The sequence below is a fragment of the Pongo abelii genome, chromosome 12, assembly GCF_028885655.2.
Source record: "Pongo abelii isolate AG06213 chromosome 12, NHGRI_mPonAbe1-v2.0_pri, whole genome shotgun sequence".
Lineage (NCBI taxonomy): Eukaryota > Metazoa > Chordata > Mammalia > Primates > Hominidae > Pongo > Pongo abelii.
The window spans coordinates 94,835,799-94,859,318 of NC_071997.2; the positions used below are offsets into that span (position 1 = coordinate 94,835,799).

At 41.1% G+C, this 23,520-nt stretch overlaps 1 long non-coding RNA gene across 2 annotated transcripts in view; it reads left to right on the forward strand.

Moving 5' to 3' along the window:
• The window catches only part of LOC103889865 (uncharacterized), a 29,101-nt gene that overhangs the window by 3,841 nt on the left and 1,740 nt on the right, over positions 1 to 23,520 (forward strand). The window contains exons 2-3 of one of the 2 annotated variants that reach the window (XR_654231.3): positions 16,450 to 16,656; positions 17,252 to 17,528. This is a non-coding gene — a long non-coding RNA (uncharacterized LOC103889865). Of the gene's footprint in view, positions 1 to 16,449; positions 16,657 to 17,251; positions 17,529 to 23,520 lie in introns of those variants that run through there. The other variant, XR_008522178.2, reaches the window with a different exon arrangement.

Genomic DNA, 23,520 nt, shown 5'->3' on the forward strand with positions numbered 1-23,520 from the left:
AAATATTACAGCTCTTGTGTGATTAGAGGGCAGATAGATAGAGGCTCAGAAAAGTAACAAAATAACAAAAAACCAAACCAACCAACCAAGCGTAGTTTGTCCAGTAACCAAGAAACTGAAGTCAGGGGCCAAGAAAATCAGAAAGTGTCAAATTAGTGAAGTCTCAAATTGGCTTTCACCTAATTAAAATAGCAGCTGAAATTTCCCTTTTTATACAGGGCATTGACAACAGATTTTTTTGAGTGTTGGGTGCCTGATCCTCAGAGCATGCTGAAACACCCTCCCTGGGTTTTGCTGACACAAATGCAAAGGCTACCAATGCTAGGCCTTTGAGAGGGAGTGGGAGGCACTGGCCCCCAAATGGTAAAGTTGGTGAGACTTATCTTTCAGAAAAATTCCCCCTTGTTGATCTTTTATCCTTTGATCCAATATTATTATTCTCCCTTTTTTCCTCTCTAGAAATACACTATTTACTCACTATTTACCTCCTTTACCCAAGGCATGCTTGTGTTTTTTAAAGTTAATATTTAATTGGAAAAGGAATCACTTGGGGTGCAGTGGGAATTTTGTCATATTAAGGTGGTCTTCCTGGAGTCTCTTAAACCCTCCAAAGAAGCAATCACCTAATTCACATATGAGCAATGACAGGATGGCCAGGCGAGATTCTGAAATTTTCAATGTTTATGAAGGAGAGTGGATATTCCTTGGAATGAATGTTTGTTGAACACAGCAGAGATTAACTCAGACTGTGGGGGAAGCTTGATCACAGTACTCAACCAAACCTAGAGCCCAGGGTTGCAGAAATCCACGAGGAAGAGTCCTCATGCCGTGGTGTGAGCTGTCTGTACCTGGGCAATGGCATTTTAGAATCAAGGGGCTGATTGATACTAAACTGAAACAATTCTTCAGTCTAGACAAGGTAAGAAAGCAGGCCAAAATGTGCTTTCAGAATTACAGGCATTATCAGAAATATATTTCAAGAAGGTTTTTTCCTCGTGTAACACTGATATTATAACATGTTTTTTTGGGAAGTGTCACTTTGGTTGGAAGGTGTTCCTAAACCAATTTCTGAATCTCTTTCCATACTGGCTCTAGTTCTGATGCACACAGAGCCTCCCTCAGCTTTTGGGCAGAGTCCATTTGAGACACATCATAGGATCGGGGTCTCCATGTCTTTAGCTCCTGTTCTCACTAAAGTAGGTGAGAGTGAAGCCAAGTGTGAAAAGGGCAACATAACTCCTATTTATCAAGCACAGATTGCATGCCAGGAGCACTGCTAAGTATCTTGTATATATTATATCTTTTTTGCAGGTTTATTGACATGTTATTGACGTACAATAGATTACATATGTTCAACATGTACAATTTGATGATTTTACATATGTATATACCAATGAAACCACCACCACAATCAAAAATGAACATCTCAATCACCCCAAAGGTTTTCTGATGCCGCTTTTTGATCCTTCCCTCTCACCTCTCCCTGACCCATACCCTCAACCTCAGACAGCCACTCACATGTTTCTGTCACTATAGGCTGTATTTTCTAAATTTTTATGTGAATGGAATCATGCAGTATGGCCCCTTTTTCATCTGACTTCTTCACTCAGCATTATTTTGAGATTTATTCGTGCTATTACATATAATAAAAATAGTTCATTCCTTTATATTGGTAAGTATTTCATTGTATGGATTTCCCACAGTTTGTTTATCCAATCACCAACTGACAAACATTTGAATCATTTCCAGATTTAGAGCACATTAATTAAGCAGGTTTTAAAACTGAGGTAGTTTGTCTCCTTCAATCCCTAGAATGAAGTTCCAGAAAACACACTTTCTGAAAATAGCCAGGAGTCCAGAAGTCAAATTGAACCTTCTTCAAAAGACCAACCTCTTTCTATGAGAAGTCCAGGGATCCAGATGCTTACAAATGTCCAGTGCAGGCTGATCTCAGACACTCCTCACAACAGAGGGGTACGATGGCTGAGTAGATGGTGCCCTGGGGAAGGCTGAACCCAAGGCACAGAAGCAGGCAGAGTCCAGTTCCCTGTTTCTCCAGCATCCTTAGGTACAAGCGCACCATCTTGCCCCAGTGTTGGAATTCTTCAGAACCAGAATTGCATCCAGGTCTCTTCTCATTAAAGCACTTCTAATTCCCTCACTCAGCCCCAGCACAGGATGGCGGGAGTAGAGGAGGTTCTGGAGGAAGCCGCCTAGTAGGCATGGGCAATAGAGGGATGATGCCAGTGGGAGGTAGGAGGAATGGGAGGCAAAGCTCCATGCTGGAATGGCTGCTGAAGAGCATGGGGGCAGAGGCCTCTTCTCTGGCAGTGATCCCAGGTGCTGGTGGTGCAGGATGCTTTCACAGCAGTATTCAGGGCACCATGACACTCCATAGGTTCAGCTTAGTGGACATAACACCCTCCATGGCCTGACCTACAATGATTGGCTCGTGGCTTTTAGTTTTCACACAGTCCCACCTCAGGGTAAGCCAGCTCTGCCCTAGGATGCACTGCTTTGTCTGCATCCTCACAGACCTGAACTGCACTCTCATGTCCTGTGCCTCAGTGCTGGCTGGGCCTTGGTCCTATTACATCTTGAACTCAAGGTAATACATCAATGGCCAGGATTCACACTCAGAACCACCTTGAAAGTCTGTGCTGTTACCACTATGTCGCAGAGGTAGGAGTAGATGTCTGTATAAACAACCTTTGGGTAGCAGGTGGTCAGTTAGGCAGGAAAAATAGTTCTGCTACATTATATGTATCAGGAGTATATTGACAGGAACACGTGTTTTGGGAATATATATGTCAGGAACAGCATGAAGAAAGAAAGGCCTTTCCAGTTCTGAGCAAGCTGCATCACACATCTTGCTAAAGTTTTTGCTATATGGAATTGGTCATTCTAGAGATGTCAGTTACCTAGCACAAGAATTGCAAAGAACAAGGTTGGCCATGGAAACCCTTCCTAAGGCAGAGAAATATGTGTTTAAGAACAGGGGCTCAGCAGAAGATGCCTAAGCTACACAGGCTAGGGCAAGCCACTGCCTTTTTGCGTCTGTTTTCTCATCTACAAAATATGAAAAATAATTGAATTTTCTTCAACACTTGTGAAGATGCAATGTGATGATAATTGTTCAGAGTTTAACACTGTGCCTATTGTGGTAAGAGCTCTGCTCTTACTCTGATAGGGGTATTCTCCTGCCTTCACACTTCAGACAGAAAAGCCACCCTCAGCAGCTTTCCGGGGACCGCAGAGGGTCAAAATGACCCCCTCTGTGGATTCCTAGAGTTTTCCAAAGAGGAGGGCAACCAGAAGTCAGCTCTGCTCAGAACTGCTCCGGTGAGATATTGGCATGTGGAAGAAGGCTTATTTGCTTAAATCTACAGGGACAGATATGAAGGATTAATCTGAACTCCTGGAAATTCTCTTTATAAGAATATTTATACTGTACCCAGAACAAAGTTTTTCTTTCCATGTGAATAGAGATTACTCTATTAACATTGAGAAATCCACAAGGCAAATTGGATATAAAGTGAGGATCTCTTTGTGCTTGTTTTCTGAGAGTGAAATATTCCTCAATTGCAGGCTTAACTCCCTGGGATATTCACAGTAAACATCCACACACCCTGCCCCACGTGCACTTACACACATACCACCTAGATTACCTAGATTTGCTAGAAGACTTCTGAGATATTCTCCAGAGAAAGAATCCAGATTTGAGTCCTTAGGACAGGGGTTCTCCTTTTACCGATAACAGGTTAAAATTTTAATACTCCTTTCTTACCCTCTCCCTTGTGCTACCCTGTTTGGTGAAAATGTAAATTAGTACAACTTCCATGGAAAACAGTATGGCTATTTCTCAAAGAACCATTCAATCTAGCAATCCCAGTACTGTGTATCTACCCAAATGAAAAGAAATCATTATATCCAAAAAATACCTGCACTTGCATGTTTATCACAGCACTATTCACAATAACAAAGATATGGAATCAACCTAAGTATCCATCAACGGATGATTGGATGTTGAAAACGTGAGATATATAGACATATATATATATATATATATATATATATATATGCACTATGGAATACTACTCAGCCATAAAAAAGAATGAAATCATGTCTTTTGCAGCAACATGGATGGAACTGGAGGCCATTATCCTAAGTGAAACAATTAAGACACAGAAAGACAAATAACACATGTTCTCATTTATAAGTGGGATCCAAATAATGTGTACACATGGACATAGAGAGTAGAATAACAGATACTGGAGGTTTGGAAGGGTGGGAGTGTGGGAGGGAGGTGAGGGATGAAAAATTACTTAATGGGTACAATATACACTATTCAGATGTTGGTTACACTAAAAGTCCAGACTTCACCACCATGCAACATATCCACGTAACAAAATGGCACTTGTATCCCTGAAGTCTAATATATATATATACTTTTTTTTTTTTGAGACGGAGTCTCGCTCTGTCGCCCAGGCTGGAGTGCAGTGGCATGATCTCGGCTCACTGCAAGCTCCAGCCTCCCGGGTTCACACCATTCTCTTGCCTCGGACTCCCAAGTAGCTGGGACTACAGGCGCCCGCCACCATGCCCAGATAATTTTTTGTATTTTTTAGTAGAGACGGGGTTTCACCGTGTTAGCCAGGATGGTCTTGATCTTCTGACCTCGTGATCCACCCATCTCGGCCTCCCAAGATGCTGGGATTACAGGCGTGAGCCACTGTGCCCAGCAGATATATATATATATATATATTTGAATGACCTACCAAGTCACTCAGACCTCAGCAAAAGATAGAAATTGCTGCCCTTAATGATACAATCAGATCTCATTCACATTAATGTTGCTGGTCTTTCTTCACATTTTTGGGCAGGGGAGAGAGGGCCTCATTGTTATGTTTCCGACAACTAATCATTTTCTGTGCCCTCTGCCAGCTTGGTTACAATCAGCTTCCTCTGGCAGCCCATCTGGAAGTGAGTTCAATTGCCTGTATGTGGGTGAGTGTGTGTATATGTACTCTATTTCCTTTTATTAACATAGGGACCATTTCTCACCTTGTTTTCTAGCTTTGCAGCCAAACTGAGTACAGGGCTCTTATTGATTTTTGTGGCCTGGAGTTGGGTTTCTTTCAGTGAAAATGAAACTTACTCAGATCAGTCCCATGGAGCATGAAGCAAGCAGAGAAATGAGCCATAAATTCAGGTGTACCCAAGTACGGGCTGCAGTTGGATTTTGTTCTTTCTTTGAGTGCAGGCCAAATGTTGCAGTTGGGCTTACACTGGCTGTACAGGGCAGATTTGTGAAGCTTTTACTATGAAACATACTTTCCATTATTCACCCTACTCACATGAGTTCTGCTAGAAAAAAGAATTCTCACTGTGGATTTGAGTTTACTAGTTCTGAGGCCAGTAAATTTGAAGTGGAGAGGCATGAAAAGGGGGAGGTTTTCTACTCTATCCCCATGTGTTTATCATTGCTGAGCACTTACGTGTTAGGGAAGGAAGAAATGTTCTTATACTGGATTAAACTTTGCAAATAGCATTATTGTTCTGTAGACCAATAGGATTTTATTTTTTAAAGTCAATGAAATTGACAACTTTTGGAAAGGATTTGAACTGTATTTCTGCTATTTCTGTTAGACAAACACAGCTGAATGACTTCTTAACTCTTTTGTTGGAGTGTTGGACTTGGTACCTTTATTAAAGGCCACTGGATTGAATTGTTATATTCCAGGGATGGGATTTGACCTAATGGAATATCCATATCTATGCAGGGTGAGTGGATTTCTTATCTAGAATGAAACAACCAGCCAGCCAACTTCTGAAGTTGAGAACATGACTTTGGCCCTTCTCTTAATTTCCAAAGGGATTAAATTGCATAAAACCTTTTAACCTGAGTTTCACATGTTGAAAAGAGCAGAGCCTGCAGGGGTCGCTCATTCCAAGTATCTTTCTTTTAGTTATTTTTTATGATATGAAAAGACTGCTGACTGATTGTTTGCTGTTTTTAAATAAAACTTCTGTGAGGACAGTCAAGGTAGAATTTCCTCTTTGTATTTTGTTTGCTTCCTTTCTTTCCACTTCTCTTTGCTCATCTTGCCAAAACTAACGTTTCTCTATGGCTTTGGTATGCTTTATCCTCTAGCAGGACTTTTGATCTCTAAAGATTTAAAGTTTGGAATAAGCATTGGTGGCCTTGAGTTTGAAAAAATCTTTCTTAATCTCCTTAATGTCTTGCTTTTTTGAACATGCCATTGCCCAGTAATGTGGCTTCACTTATGTAAGTCCAATTAAGCAGTTCAACACAGTATTGGAAAAATATCCGGTAAATTTGGAACAGTATAGCTAGGCTGAAATAAGCTTTTAAGAAATCATGAATTCACTGTAAGTGACTCTCAGAACTTTGCCTATAGAACTGGCTTAGGAATGCAGATGGGGCCCTGAATCAAGGAGAGAGTATCTGTCATTCTTAATTCTAGTTGCTATTGATTTAGCAACTCTTAAGGAAGCATGGTAATCTTTCCTTTTCCCCAATTTGTTGTTCATTCTCCTTCAGAGGAAAGGTCATTCTCATTTGTTGGTTATTGTGGAGCAACTTAAGCACAAAACCAGTAAGACCAATGCTCATAGCTAATCTCCATGTGGCCAGCACCTGTGTTCTGTTTCAACACCTGGGCTCATCTGTGCAACCACCTGCAAATTCTGACCACTGATCATGAAGTGAGTTAACTGTGTGGATAAACCAAGCAGATTCACTTCACTCCTGGAAACCTACTGTATTAGCCCGTTTTCATGCTGATGATAGAGACATACCTGAGACTGGGCAATTTACAAAAGAGGTTTAATTGGACTCACAGTTCCATGTGGCTGGGGAGGCTTCACAATCATGGCAGAAGGCAAAGAAGAGCAAGTCACATCTTACATAGATGCCAGCAGGCAAAAAGAGAGAGAGCTTGTGCAGGGAAACTCTCCCTTATATAATCATCAGATCTCATGAGACTTATTCACTATCAGGAGAATAGCACAGGAAAGACCTGCCCTCTGTGATTCAATTGCCTCCCACCGGGTCCCTCCCACAACATCTGGGAATTCAAGATGAGATTTGGGTGGGGACACAGCCAAATCGTATCACCTACCATCAAGGAAAACTACGCTGTTTGAAAGTCTTTTCCAGGTTATTTTGAATTTATATTAAGGATTATATTTTTCTTAAGTATCTTGTGAAAAGTTTTTAAAAGAACAATTGCAGGAAAACAGGGCCTACTTGATAACATATAAGGGTTAGGTCACTTTTTAAAAGACATAAAGTAGTTTACTTTTGCTGAAGTAGCAAGGTCTATAGTTCCTGAAATCCTAGAATTCCCTTATTCTGATAAGACTGGGTATTTAATGGGCAAGGTTCTGAGTTGCCAACAACAGAATCCATTCTGATTAGTTTAATCAGGAAGGGGGTTTATTCAAGAATATTAGGTAGATCACAGAAAATCAAGAAGGGGCAGACAGTAGGCTCTGAGCCATTCAGGAAAAATCCTGGACACACAACAGGAGCTTCTTGAGCAAATTTTCCTTTGCCACTATTGCTTTATATCAGTGAGGAAACCAGGATGGATACCAGCAGCTTCTCCCTCTTCTGATCTTGAAGATCTAGAGGCCTCCATCATCATATCTATTTCTCTCCATGCAGCCAATTCCTCGGGTTGCTAATTTCCAAAATCTAAGACTATCATGGGTAGATCTGATTGGTGGAATCTAGGTTACCCTAGCTACAAAGGAGTTTCGGTATGGAAGATTTCTAGCTTCTACCTTGGGAAGGTGCAACTTATCATATGTGATATTACTAAAAGGTAGAGAAGATATCATTAAAATTAAAACCATTTATGCTTCAAAGAACACTATCAAGATAATGAAAAGACAAGTCACAGAATGGAGAAAAGCTTTGAAAATCATATATATGATAAGAGACTTGCATTTCTTGCCTGTAAAGGAGTCTTACAACTTAATAACAAAAAGAAAAATAACTGAATTAAAAATAAGCAAAAGATCAGAATATACATTTCTCCAAAAAAGATATACAAATGGTCAATAACACATGAAAGATGCTTAACATCATTAGCCATTAGGGAAATGCAAATCAAAACTGCATTGAGATAGCATTATGAATCCACTAGGATGGCTATAGTAAAAAAGACAGATAACAGCAAGTGTTGGTAAAGATGTGGAAAAAGTGGAACTCTCATGAATTGCTGGAAATGTAATATGGTGCAGCCACTTTGGACAACAATCTGGCAGTTCTGCAAAAGGTGAAGCATAGAGTTACCCAGCAATTGCACTCCTAGATATATAGTCAAGAGAATTGAAAATGTAAGTTCACACAAAACTTTTTACATCAATATTCATAGCAACATTACTCAAAATAGCTAAAAAATGTAAACAATCCAAATGTCCCTCAGCTAACTAATGGATCAACAAAATGTGTATATCTATACAATGGAAGATTATTTGGTCATAAAAGGAATGAAGTACTGATGTATTATACAATATAGGTGAACCTGGAAAACATTATGGTAGGTAAAAGAAGCCCATCACAATGGATCAGATATTGTATGATTTCATTTCTATGAAATGTATTCATTTTCTAGGGCTGCCACAACAAAGTACCACAGACTTGATGGCTTAAACAACAGACACAGATTTTCTCACAGTCTGGAGGCTAGAAATCTTGAGATCAAGATATCAGCAGAGGTGGTTTCATTCTGAAGCTGCTCTTCATGGCTTGGGGATGGCCATCTTCTCCCTGTGTCTTCACATGGTCTCTCTGTGGCTGTGCCCTAATCTCTTCTTTTAAGGAACAAATTGTATTGGATTAGAGCCCGCTTTGGTGACCTCATTATTACTTAATTACCTCTTTCAAGACCCTGTCTTCAAATACAAATAGAACCACAACATATGAACATCAGGGGGACACAATTCAGCCTTTAACAGTCTATAATAGGAAAATATAGAGAGACAGAAGATTAATCAACAGATGGTTATTGTATTAGTCCATTTTCACACTGCTGACAAAGACATACCTGGAGACTGGGCAATTTACAAAAGAAAGAGGTTTAATTGGACTCAGTTCCACGTGGCTGGGAAGGCCTCACAATCATGGTGGAAGGCAAGGAGGAGCAAGTCAAATCTTATGTGGATGATAGCAGGCAAAAAGAGAGAGCTTGTGCAGAGAAACTCCCATTTTTAAAACCATCAGTTCTCATGAGACTTATTCACTATCATGAGAACAGCATGGGAAACACCTGCCCCTATGATTCAGTCACCTCCCACCGGGTGCCTCCCATAGCATGTTGGAATTCAAGATGAGATTTGGGTGGGGACACAGCCAAACCACATCAGTTGCCTAGGGCTGGACAGTGGTGGGAGGTTTGGGAGATGATGGTTAATGGGTCCAAAATTTCCTTTTGGGATAATGAAAATATTGATTGATGTAACGGTTGCAAAATTTTGTGAATATACTAAAAGACATTGCATTGTACACTTTATACAGCTGAATTGTATGGTATGTGAATTACATCTCAATAAAGCTGTTACACAAAAGAAAAAGATGAGGGGGTTCAGAGATATTAGGCAGCCACAAATAATCAGTGTCTATTACACTACCTTCAGCTGAGAAATTAAGAGCAAGCCAGGAAATAACACCCTATGGTCTCCTGGACTAGGCCGAAGTGTCCCCTTTCCTCAGCCTAATTCTAAATCAGCTTGACATGCCCAGTGGGAACACTGGCATTGCTGCTCTTTTGCCACAATGCCAATGTCCTTCTGGAGTCTTTGGGAACAAGGGAACTGGCTGTGACCAATGTCATCCCTTTGATGTCCAGGATGCATGTGGCTGCCTCGGTAAGCACCCCTTTCCTTAGCCAAAGCTCTGAGTGCATCCCTGAGAATCTATATATGGTAGAGGAGGGAGAGAGGTTCTCAGAGACACAGTTTTTTCAGTCCTGGAATATTTTTGTATTTTCCAGTTAAGTGGGCATTCATTAGCCACATAACACCATTTTGGTCAACAATAGGCTTCATATTGGAAGGTTGTCCCAGTAAAAAATACTGTATTTTTACTGTACTTTTCCATGTTTAGATATATGAATGCTTATCATTGCATTACAACTGCCTATAGTATTCAGTACATTCAGTACATGCAAGTACTCTCTATGGTGTTTACACAATGATTAAATCATCTAACAATGCATTTCTCAGAACATATCCTCCTTGTTAAGCATTGCATGTCTGTACTTCAAAAATGTTTAACCTAGAAGGCCATCTCTGTAAGATTCAACAGAGCCTGCCCTGGTTATTTATTTTGCTTTTTTACAGCATTATCCCTTAATCCCTGTTTGGCTCTTCTGCATTACAAGGCCTCTTACTCATCTCCACTGTGGACTTCCCTCAGACTCTAGTCATTTGCTAATTGGCTTGAGATTTTTTTTTTCCTTCTTGTGAATTTATTTGCAGTTTTATCATTGCTCTAATAGAAGTATGTATAGGAGAAAGTACTTGATAATGGGTGGAGGTGGAGGAAAAGTGTCAATGAAAGCTTTTTTAGAGTAGAACATTTTGGATTTGTGAGTCTTCAAAGATTGATGGGGAAAGAGAAGGGAACATGGGGAGATGTGGAGGAAGAGGAAAGAACCCTCCAGCTACATGAGCAAAGTCAAGGGTACTTGACATAGTCCGGAGCACAGGGGCAGCTGTGAATAGTTTGATTTGGCTTCAATGTAGGCTGCAAAGTGGGAATGGGGCAAGAGGTGAACCTGGACAGGTGGGCTGGGCCAGAGGAAAACCCATAGAGCCAGGGGAGCAGGAGAGAGGCTGTCTAGGCCAGCTGTGTTACAACATACCCTTAAGGCGTAAGTGGTGATTAAACTAAAAGGTTGATGGACATTTTTTAGGGACTGTCTTCTTTTGATTCATCCTGAAGTCTGCTAAATTATTCCAGAATATGGAATCCAGGAACTCTTTTGTGGAGCAATGCAGTGAAATTGGCCCTCATGAGTATTCACAACGAGTATCCAGATAAGCTTAAAATCCATGTAGATAGGTAGAGAAGGAAGCAAAGAGGCAGCTTGAGAGCTCCTGGGTGAAAGGGAAGAAAAAGCCACATTCCATTGCCCGGAGCATAAGTCATAGATGGCCCTGCCCCAAAGGGCTTCAGGAAAACTAAATCCAACCAGCAGAGATAAACCAAAAGTGACTGCAAATGTTGTTTGCAAAAGTTTTAAAGGATACTCTCCTAACCCCAGTGATCCCACTTCTTCCTCTGGATTCAAAGTCAGACATCTTAGAGCTAGAGGCAACAGTCAGGACAGATGATCCATGCTTCTTCCATCCATCCATCATTAATCTATCCGTGTAACTATCCATTCATAATCAGGCCTTTGAATCTCTGGGTTCTATATAATATAGTCCGCGCTCCTGACTTTTGGTTGGAAATACACATGCAGGCACACACACATACACACACGCTTTTATTTTACAATGAATAAGTGAATGTCTAATAACGAAAATCAGCCTTCTTCATAAGTACCAAGGGAGTATTTTTATATCAGAAAACATTTAATGACAAGGACAACATCACCACCTCCTCTGAACATCCTACTTATAAACACTCTTACTTCTTAATTAACCTCCCCATTTTCCAGTAAATGAATCCTTTTTTCCTAATAGAACTCCCCCATATCAATTTTTGGGTGTCTGGAATAATTTTTAATGACTATCTAGTTATTGTATTTTAAACTCCTCCCCCAAATCTAAGTGATAAATGCCTCACCATTCTCTTCAGATACACACCCCAACTCTGATTCAAATCACAGTCCTTCACTCACAGTCAGGAACCCACACACTTGGGAGTTTGTCAAAGAAACACCACCTTGTGTCTCTGCCCATCTCAACTCCTGTCATCTCTGAGCAAAGCAATCTTACTCCCATTTATGACTCCAATTCTACATCATTGCACTCCCTTGTTTGGGGGAAGTGGACTAGTGGTACAATTTTCCAAGTTCTATTTTGAGAAAGGTGCAAGTTCATTAACTTTGATCAGGACAGGATGGGGAATGCTGAGTGATGTATTTGGCAAATCTTTACACTCATATCTCTCTTGGAATCCTGAGATGATAGACAGATTAGAGAGTAGGGGGAGAGGGAAACTTTTTTATGATTAAGAGAGGCTTCATTGAGAACCTTTTTATGTGTTTGACCTTCTCTCCCCTGGTCCAGTTACCCCTCATGGAGACTCCACAGACCTCTGTTTATATCATTCACAGGATGTGCTCCCTGAAATAAGCTGAATAATATCCCCCAAGATGTCCATGTTCTTATCCCCAGAACCTGTCAATGTTACCTGATGTGGCAAAGGGGGCTGTGAAGATGCAACCAAGTTAAGGATATTGATTGACCTGGGAAGATTCTTCCGGATTATCCTGGTAGGCCCAATGTCATCATAGTGGTCCTTATAAGAGGAATACAGGAGAAGCCCATGTCACACAGAAGTAGGAGATGTGATGATGAAAACAGAAGGTTGGAGTGATGCAGGGAAAAGGTCACAGGCCAACGAAGGCAGGCAACCTTCAGAAGCTAGAAAAGGCAAGGAAATGGATTCTCCTCTAGAACCTCCAGAGTAAATCAGCCCTGCTAACACTTTGACTTTAGCCCAGTGAAACTGCTCTGAGATTTCTGACCTCCAGAACTGTAAGAGAATAAATTTGCCCTGGTTTAAGCCACCAAGTTTGTCGTAATTTGCTACAGCAGCCACAGAAATTAAAACATTCCACTTAATGACATTTCTACTCATAAATCCGTCTCTTTGAATAGAGACCACAAGCTCTTCTGTATCTCCTAGCACTGGGCACCCTGTCAGTTAGTTCCTTCGGAACGCAAGAAACAGAAACATTCCAATCGACTCCAATAAAAGATGTTCAACCTAATGACACATGAGAAAGACAGGAATTGGCAAAACTGTCCCAGCAGCTGCCCTGCTAAGCCTTGTGGCCACTGGAACATCCTTTAGCAAACAGTGTTAGTTTTGGTCATTGGGCAGAAAGGTCAGTAACTCAGCAACATTAGTGGCTACACCCTCAGACATGTCTGTTTTTGTGAGTCAATTTCTCTTTCCCCTGCTGCCACCAATTACCCAAGGGAGTATTTTTATATCAGAAAACACTTAACGACAAGATCCTGTATCTATTGTTTAAACTCTCTTTAAGAAACAAGCTGATCTTTTGATCTATCGCCACCCAGGTGGGGGCAAAGCTGTCTCATGAAACCAACTTTTCTTTGATGCTGGCCAACCTATAGATAGCTGTTTGGGGGTTGGGTGCTGACCCCTGGTTCAAGCAGCTATGGTCAGGATAACAGAGCTCAGAGACACCTCTCCAATCCACTGGTGCAGAATCCGCTCTCAAAACATACTTTTTTGAAGGGAAGTGGCCCGTGGAGGTACAAAAGAAATGTAAGATGTGGTCCCTGCCCATAAGAACTTTGTCATCTAGGAGGAGAAGGAAAATATATAGAGAACAGTTTTATATGGAGATACACACAGACACAGAAACACACACACACACACAGACACACACAGACGCACGCACACACACACACACACACACACATAGATATTTGGGAAATATATATGGAATAGGACAGCATTATATTCTATAGCCAAGTATCCCAATACAGTAAAGTATTCTTTGTTAGATAAATAAAATTAGAGGCCAGGAGCGGTGGCTCACACCTGTAATCCCAGCACTTTCGGAGGCCAAGGCGGGTGGATCACCTGAGATCAGGAGTTTGAGACTAGCTTGGCCAATGTGGTGAAACCCCGTCTCTACTAAAAATACAAAAATTAGCCGGGCATGGTGGCAGGTGCTTGTAATCCCAGCTACTCGGGAGGCTGAGGCAGGAGAATTGCTTGAACCCAGGAGGTGGAGGTTGCAGTGAGCCGAGATTGCACCATTGCACTCCAGCCTGGACAACAAGAGCACAACTTCATCTCCAAAAAAAATATATATATATATATTATTACATTATCAATAGCCTTTTTTCTTCCCTAATGAGATATCTTGGCCTATATGAATTCACTTTCATTTCCATGTTTCTTTTGAGCAGTTCCAAGATTTAGCTTCTAATAGGGAATGTAGTAGTTAGGTTGGTTAGGGTTGTAAGCATAGCAGGGTAAACTGAGGCTTTTTTCCCCCTTGCCACCTTTCCGTACCTCTGTAGTTATAGAAAAAAAATAGAGGATATGGAAAAAATATTTTTAAAAACCTAGTGTTTAGGGAGAAGCAATCTAAGCATGGCACCTTGTATGTTCACCTTTTAAAAGAAACCTTTATAATGGCACAATGTCAGGGCCACAGGTTCTCATGAGAAAGAGCTATGTTACTAGAAGTACAATAAATTGAGCCCAGTTGGGAGTCTTTGAAGAGAAACAAATCCCTAAGGTGAGGTGTGTTTAATTTCTGGAATTTGGGAGAAGAAATCTCAGTTAAGAGAAGTTGTTCCCTCACCTTTTCCCCATTGAGAAGCCTAGACCCCTCTTCTCCCTCCCCTCCCAGGAGTCTGCAGTCACTGGGGAGGAAAGCCAGAGGCATCCTGAGAATGACTGACACAGCCAAAGCTGCCCAATCACTAGAAGAATCTTAGGGCCTGGAGTCAAATTATTTCTGTAGGAAGGAAAATGTTCCCTGGAAAAAAATGGGGAAAGTAGAGGCATTAAAATGGCAAAAGGGGACATGGGGAAAAAGGCAGAGGGTAGAAGGAGGGGAAGAGAAAGAAGGGTGGGTGAAGAAGAAAGGGCATGTCTGCAAGGAACACCCTCAGAAGGCCTGGGCAGTGAGGTCTCACCTTTTATGCATTGTAAAGGAAACAGGAGCTAGAGTGGGCCCACAATGCTTGATTTCCTCTCCTTGGTTGGGTAAGCTTTGAGAACAAGACAGAAGCCCTTCAGTGAAAACTGGCTTCACTCTTCCTCCAAACACTGGGTGCTCTTTGTTTGAGGAAGCAGGGAAAAGAAAGATGGAAGGGAGGAAGGATAATTCTGGTCCCCCATGGTCAATAGGCAGGCATGGGTCAGTTTCTTCAAGGGTGCTGAGATAGTATAAAACAGACTGGGGGAAGAATAATTGGAAGGCATACCTGGAATCAATAGCTCCAAATCATCAAGTCAAAAACGTACAAAATGTTTGGGTGGCGAAACAGGCACAGACAGGGTGCCTATTCAAGTCGGCATTATCTGTTACAGAACAAACTGAATACATAGGCATCATTTTAACACTGCATAGCCAAAGAGTCCCAGAAAAGTTTCTGGTAAGCAAGAAACAGTGAATGGAAATCAATCATCACTAACTCAATATGCATAAAATATTACTATAGTCTCATTGTTTAATATTCTGCCTTTACTGACTGACTTTAATGAATATAATCTTATTTACCATGAATTTTATAGATTTATGCATGACCTCAGCTTTCCTAATCCAATTTTTCTCATAAGGTTTACATATTCCTCAATGAGAAATTCTTCCAAGATAAAAGTTTTCACAAAATCTCCACAGTTGGTCATGAACAAAATATTATATGGTCAAGTGGTAGAGCACTGGCCATTAGCTGACAGATAAGTTAGAGGTGTGGCAGATATTTTGAGAGGATAATAATAATGGCCCTTATTTATTGATTACTACTTACAGCCTCTGTGTTCTACAGTCTCTCATTTAATCTTTCCAACAACATGGTGAGGTGTTGTTATCCCCACTTCGTAGATGTGAAATCTGAGACAAGGAAACTGTGAGTGAGTTGCTCAAAGTTTCATTAACTAATAAGTAGCAGAGAGGGGATTTGAACCTAAACCCCTCTGAATCTGAAGTGTGTATGTGCCGCCGGAAGGTGGGGCAGTGGAGAGAGCTTGTGATGGGCCTGGAGGGATGGGTGGGAATTGTATGTGGAAAGTCAAAGAGGAGAAATTCAAACTGGGGCTGAGAGAGAGGAGTAAGGGCAGGGAGGGAGAGCTGGGGAGGCCAACCTCCTTGGGACGAGGTTCACTCCAGAACCCAGCTAAATCTGAAGATGGAAACTGAGTGAGGGCCAAATGCGGGAGCCCTGGAACCACAGGCTGAGGAGTTTCCACATGATTCATCACTGCAAAGGGTGTTCTTGGGATTTCTAGTCTTCGTTTGAATGATGCAACCAGTTCATCTCATTTAAGAATCCTTTAGGCCATTTTAAACGTGATTGTTTTTAGCAACAATGATTTTGGCAGGAAGTGAAGAGGCTGAAGCGTAGAGGGAGGGAGGATAGGGATAGAGAGAGTATGGTGGTTCAGTAGGCTAAAGGAAAATATTTTGATAAAAGTAATCACTCATGTAAACTGATTTTTCTAATTTAATTTCCCTGGGACAATGTCAGGCCCTGCAAATACAGGGAGAGGAGCAAGGGAAGAACAAATGGATTCTTTCACTTCTGCAGAAGCCTTCAACTTGGATTCAATTGAGAGGTACATGGTGGCTGATTTTTGCAATCAAGCTGAGGAGTTTTCATCTTAAGCTTGGACCTTCATAGCTGACCATGGCAGCTGACTTCTGTTTCCAAATTAACTATCCTCACTTTGGGGAGGTGAGCTCTTGGAGTGGACTGCTGGTTGTGAGCCCTGTTTCAGGAGACCATTTAGTCAGGGCAGTGGAAACTGGTGGATTTTATTCAGGGCCTCTGTGCCAGACACCTATTTATGTTATGTCATTTGGTTCCCCCAATAATCTTGTAAAATTACGATTCCTCTGCAACAGCTGTGGAAACAGGCTCGGCACAAGCACCAAAGAGTACAGAGCTAGAAAGCAGAGGAAAAGGATTTGAACCTGACTCTTTCTAACTCCAAAGTCAGTGCTCTTTCTCCCCTATCACTGTAGACTGCAGGCTAAAACAAACAACCAAACAAATTAAGCACAGGAGACAGGGAGAGGGAGAAGGAGGAAATACCATGATTAGATTCTAAGGAGAACAAAAGAAAAAAAAATCGAAGAAGTTTGCCTAGTTTAGATGCAAGTTTAGGTTAAGACCTGTAACTTTTGGCCCCCAGTGGAGTGGTCAGCATTGAGCTGGGGGCTGACAAACGTTCTGCTCTCCTCCAGAATTTGACTTTTCTAAAAGAAATCTCTCCACACCCCATCTTTCTCTCCCTCTCTCTCTCTCTCTGTCTCTCTCTCCTTCCCAGAAAGAAATGAACCTGAAGCACCCCTCATGATGATGTGAGCATGCTGGATTGCTGCAAGGGCCTTAATCCCTGGGAGATTTATGTCTGTGACTTCACTATGAAAACAAAACTATCTTCCCCGCCCTGTCAGGGTGCAACAATTAGAAAAGAATGTGAGGTTTACTTTTGATGAAGCATGAGGTTCATAATAGAGCCTCTTTTACCAATGGGATGATTTGTAGCTAAAGTATAAAAACCATGGGCTGAAAATGAAAAGAATAAAGAAAACATAACAGAATTCCTATTACCCCTCTTCAGAACAGGGAAACAAAGGCTAAGCTTTGACGATGAACTATAATACATTTTTAAATATTTTGTTCTGCATTAAGATGCAGTATTTTTTTCTGCATTAAGACTCTAAGTCATTGTGCACCTGAAAGTTGGTTTTGTATTAATTTACATAGGATGGACCTACTTTCCCTGTAATTATAAAAACATCTCAAGACATGCATGACAGGTCTTCAGAGAATGCCACTGATTTCTGAGCCACTGCAGATAATTACACATTAATATGGATGGTATGAGGACTCGATCTGATCCCATTCTACACCTGTGAGGATAATGGGAATGCCACCCCTTAGGTCACGTGGGCATAATGGCTTCAGGTAATCTCAAGGCAATACAGTCTTAAGCCTATGAGGGTCATAGCAGTAACAAGCTAGAAACTGAACAGTTAGGTAGTCTGGAGGCAGTAGGGCTCAGGGTAATAGTCAAGGCCCAGGCAAGATGCAGACTCAAACAGTCTGAGGTTGTCATGATTAGAGATATCAGAAAAGGCTGAAGACAGTCATAGAACCAAGGAGAGCTAGCAGAATTTTCAAAACCTGCTACTATCTGCTCCTTAACATGGTAGGGGCCATGTTTTGTACCCCACTCCATTCCCCAATACCTGCCATAGATCCTTACCCTAGAGCCATGCACATCAGGGGTTGGTTGAACACCTGAACTCTTTGATCATCATTTACACTCCTGGGCATCAAATCTGTGCTACCAAAAGAAATCCCAATGGGAAAAAGCCATCTCCTAGCCTTTTGAGTAGCAAAATTATCTAGGAGCTCATAACCTTTCCATTTCCATAGCTGAAATCTGCCTGACATTCTCCACTTGGAGTTGAAGTCCAGTTTGATTGAGGTGGGGTAGGTGCTTCATTTTCTAAAAATGGACTGGTTTGAATCCCAGTGAGGTCTAAATTTAGAAACTGAGACCTTGACCTCCTTTTCAACTTTCTGCTTCAGAGAAAGTTACTAATAATCAGCTGCCTAACTATACCAAACCACTTTGGAAGCTCAGTTGAGCAACACAGATACTAGAGTTGGTGTTATATGAAGTAGATTGACAGGGCCCTTATTCAAGGGTAAAACAAACGCTTAAATCATTTCATATTTTTCTCCTTCCTTCCCCTGAGCTTCTGCAATAATTCACATGCATTTCTGTTAGTTCTTATCATGTATTGTTTTAATTACTTGATTTTTAGACTGTGAACTCTTTGTGGATATAGATCAAGCTTAGAGCCTGATACATAATAGAACATTATATAACAGTTGCTGATGATTGCTTGAGCCCAGGAGTTTGAGACCAGCCTGGGCAACATACTGAGACCCCATTTCTATATTAAAAAAAAAAAAAAAAGAATTTGATGCTCAGCTGTACAAAGTGCAGTTAGTGGACAGCCTCCATTGGCAGTGCCTTCAGATTGCATCCTGGGCATTGGAACTGATTCCATGCTCTTCTGCAGCTCCCAGGCAATGCTGAGCTTGGTGGGGGCACTAGGGTGTGTCCATTTCTGCCCAATGTGGAACTCTTCTAGTGACCGTCTGTGTTCCAGAGTTTCCATTGGATTGAGCTGAGGTTTTCCTGGCCCCATTTTGTTTCCTCTTCCCTTGTATTTCAGGTATCAGATATTCATCACAGTCTGAAGACTTTCTATGCCCCATGCTACTCTCTCCCCTTTTGTCTTTCACAGACTTCACTTCCCAATAAATCTCTTACACTCCTATCTCCACACCCAGAGTCTGTTTCCCAGGGAATCTTTACTAATACACCTACACAATACCTCGGGCAGATATACTATCTTCCTCAAGGCATGATGGAGAGATTTTATTAACTTGAATGCACAGTGTCTCCTACTGCAACTGTAGCCTTGCTGAAATGCCCCCTGAAGAAGGCCATTGGATCCTTATGTTGTTCATGCAAAAATGCCATCTCGTGGGGGTGGCTAGACTACAGAATGGGGTATTCTAAGTCAGCACCTCCTACACTGGCTCTTTGCAAGCTTGGATCACAGCCTGAAAGAAACCTGAGCACTCCTCCATGGGTAGGGAGTGCTCCAAATGAACACATTTGGAGTTGATAAGGGAAACAACTGCTTTTTTTTTTTTTTTTTTTTTGAGACAGAGTCTGGCTCTGTAGCCCAGGCTGGAGTGTAGTGGCGCGATTTCGGCTCAGTGCAAGCTCTGCCTCCTGGGTTCATGCCATTCTCCTGCCTTAGCCTCCCGAGTAGCTGGGACTACAGGCATGTGCCACCACGCCCGGCTAATTTTTTGTATTTTTAGTAGAGATGGGGGTCTCACCGTGTTAGCCAGGATGGTCTCGATCTCCTGACTTCGTGATCCGCCTGCCTCAGCCTCCCAAAGTGCTGGGATTATAGGCGTGAGCCACTGCGCCCGGCCAGGGAAACAACTGCATTTGAATGAGGTTTAAGAGGGCTCTTGGATGAGACCCTTAAGAAGTCTAGTGCTTTTCTTTCACTTTGGCATTTTGCATTTTTTGGCACGAGATATGTTGATGCTTGGAATGAGGTTATCACGAGACACTTGTTTTGCTGAAGAACCAACTACTGCTTCAAGACTTACATTCCCTTCATCTCTTGCTTGCTTCTGCCTTGCCACAGATGCTGCACTCCTGTGATTTCTGGTAGTCCCAGTGGTAGCCAACAGTGAGACAGGTGGAAGTCGAATTAAAGATATATCTGAGAAAATCAAAAAGCCTGAGTCCTATTATTTATCCACTTGCTGCTTGCAATTTGGCATCTTTGATGACTGTTGGAACCCCTCTCCTTATTATGAGGCATTTCAGCTGGACAGCAGACACAGACTTCTTTTATTATATAATGCCTGATATGGTTTGGATGTTTGTCCCCTTCAAATCTCAGGTTGAAATGTGATTTTCAGTGTTGGAGGTGGAGCCTGGTGGGAAGTGTTTGGATCATGGGGGTGGATCTCTCAAGAATGGCTTAGAAGCTATCCCCTTGGTGATGAGTGAGTTCTCACTCTGGTAGTTCACACAAGATCTGGTTGTTTAAAAGAGTGTGGCACCTCCCCTCTCCTGCTCCCACTCTCACCATGTGACATACTGGCTTCCTTTCCCTTCCACCATGATTGTAAGCTTCCTGAGGCCATAGACAGAGGAGGATGCTGGAGCTGTGCTTGTACAGCCTGCAGAACTGTGAGCCAATTAAACCTTTTTTCTTTATAAGTTACCCAGCCTCAGATATTTCTTTATAACAACACAAGAACAGCCTAATACAATGCCTCGATACTGGATGCTGAAAACATAATTTCTTCAGCTGTGACTTTGTGTGCTCAACTACATGGAAAAAAAGAAAAAGTTTAAAAAGCCTCAATTCAGACATGCTTTAAGTTAATACAACAATAGGATGGCTGGTGCAGTTTTTTTAAATACTAGCTCTTCTTTTTCTTTTTTTAACATTTAAGTCCAGGGGTACACGTGCAGGTTTGTTACACAAGTAAACTTGTGTCACGGGGGTTTGTTGTACAGATTATTTCATCACTCAGATATTAAGCCTAGTACCTATTAGTTATTTTTCCTGATCCTTTCCCTCCTCCCACTCTGGTGCACAGTTTTAAGAAGCAGAATATGTTGACAGAGCTGACAGCTTCCTCCATAGTGCCTTCCGTGACCTCTCCTTGGCTCCAGCCACACCAGTCATTCATCAACTCCCTAGGCCCTTGGACAGGAGTCTGTATAACTCCAGTTGGTTTTGCATATTTTTATGCCCTGTCTGGGAGTTGGAAGGAACTAGAGAGGTTGTTATAGAATAACCTCTCTTTGAAGGCAGGAAGCCCCTCTCATACAGAGTAGGCATCTCTTAATCAGGCATTAGGTTCTAAAGTCAGCATGTAGGGCAAAATCAGGTGTTGTCAACATCTTCTTTGACAATCCTGACATGAGAGACTTGTAGGAGCTGAAGCAATGAAGGTGGGGGTTGGGTGGTAAGCAGAGCTGTTTCCTGGTCTCACTCTTACCCTTAGGCATAAACAGCCTTATAAGTGGAATGGCAGGGAGGATCATCTACACTATTTAAAATTTTTTAAATGTTGATGTCAAAGTTACTCCTGTGTATTTTATTAAATTAAGCTATTTCACCAGGTTTGTTACAAAAATTATCAGCTTCCCCACCTTCACTTTCCCTTTCCCAGAAGCAATGATTTTTAGCTAAAATGACTGACCATCCATACATGCTTGTATTGCTACTTTTGGGGTTTTCATTTTTAGGCATTATTTATTGATTTCCTACCATGATGGAAGACAGATAATTTAGCTCTCTTTCATTCCTCCTCCCCACCAACCACCACACACTTTTTCAGTTTCCCCATCCTTCCATTGCAGTTATATTATAATTTTGGTTGAATCAATATTCAGCGGTTACATTTTTATAACTATGTTAATGGTTTCCACAGCTGAGCCATGTTGTAAACATTTTTCCTTTCCTGAACAACCTTTTATTTTCCCTAGAGTTAATAATTATTTTTGGTCTTTTTGCTTGCTTGATTTTCTATATACTTACATTAAAGTAACTTCAAACTCTTCACCAGTTGTCCAAATCTCCTGCCCGTATGTTCAAACGTATTGATGGTCAGTCAATTTCATCTCAGAGAATCTCCTGGAGCCTTCTGGCCTGTTCCTATATGGCCTGGTATTATAACTGCTGTCCTGGCTCACCCTTTCATATCATCCTGGGCATATCTTTGGCCTTTATACTGTGTTGGATCTTCTCTTTCCTGTACCCCATGTCCTTTTCTTTTTGGCTTAATCTGCTGTTATGATGGAGCACACCCTACAGAAACTTCTTAAGAAAGGATGGATAGAAAGTACATTTTTTGAAATCATGCATGTCTGAGAATGTTCTTATTCTATCCCATTTTACTGATGGTTTGTCTGAGTATAGAATTTCAGGTTGTAGATTGTTTTTGCTCAGAATTTTGAAGGCATTGCTCCGTTGTTCTAACTTCCAACATTGCAACTGCAAAGTATGATAAAACTTTAACTCCTGTTTCTTTGTAAGTGTATTTTCTCTCTGAAACCCTGTTGTATCTTATCTTTGTCCCCAGCATTCTAAAATTTCATAATAATTTACATTGATATAGGTATGTTTTTATTCATTGGGTTGGGCACTTGGTGGTTCTTTCAGTGTGGTAACTCATGTCTTTCAATTCTGGAAAGTTTTCTTAAATAATTTCTGTGTTGATTTTCTTCCCCGATTTTATCTATTCCCTTTATCTGTGTCACCTATTGTTTGCGTATTTGACTTCTTAAACTCATCTATTTTTTCTTTTTTTCTTCTATTTTCCATCTCCTTATCTTTTTGCTCTATTTGCTGAAAGATTTCTTCAATTTTATCTTTCAATCCCTCTGTCGAGTTTTTTAGTTTGATTCTCATATTTTTAATTTCTAAGAGCTCTTTTTTCTCTATGACTGTTTCTTTTTAATAAAACATCCTGATGTTGTTTCATGATTGCAATATCTTCTCCCTAAAGATATTGACATAGGACTGGAATGTACATATACAGTCATGTGTCACTTAACAACAGGGATATATCTGAGAAATGTATGGGTAGGTGATTTCATTGTTGTGAAAACATCGTAGAGTGTACTTACACAAACCTAGATAGTGCAGATTACTATACACCTAGGCTATATGGTACAGCCTATTATACCTAGGCTACAAATCTGTACAGCATATTATTGTACTGAGTACTGTAGGCAATTGTAACATAATGGTAACATAATGATATTTGTGTATTTAAACATATTTATACATAGAAAAGTTACAGTAAAAAAAATACACAGGCATTATAATCCTATGGGACAATCATGATATATGCAGCCTGTTACTGACCCAAACGTAGTTATACAGCACATGATTGTACATATGCTCTTTTCTCTTACAAAATCTTCACTTCCTCTAAATTGATTTATTTTTGTGTTTG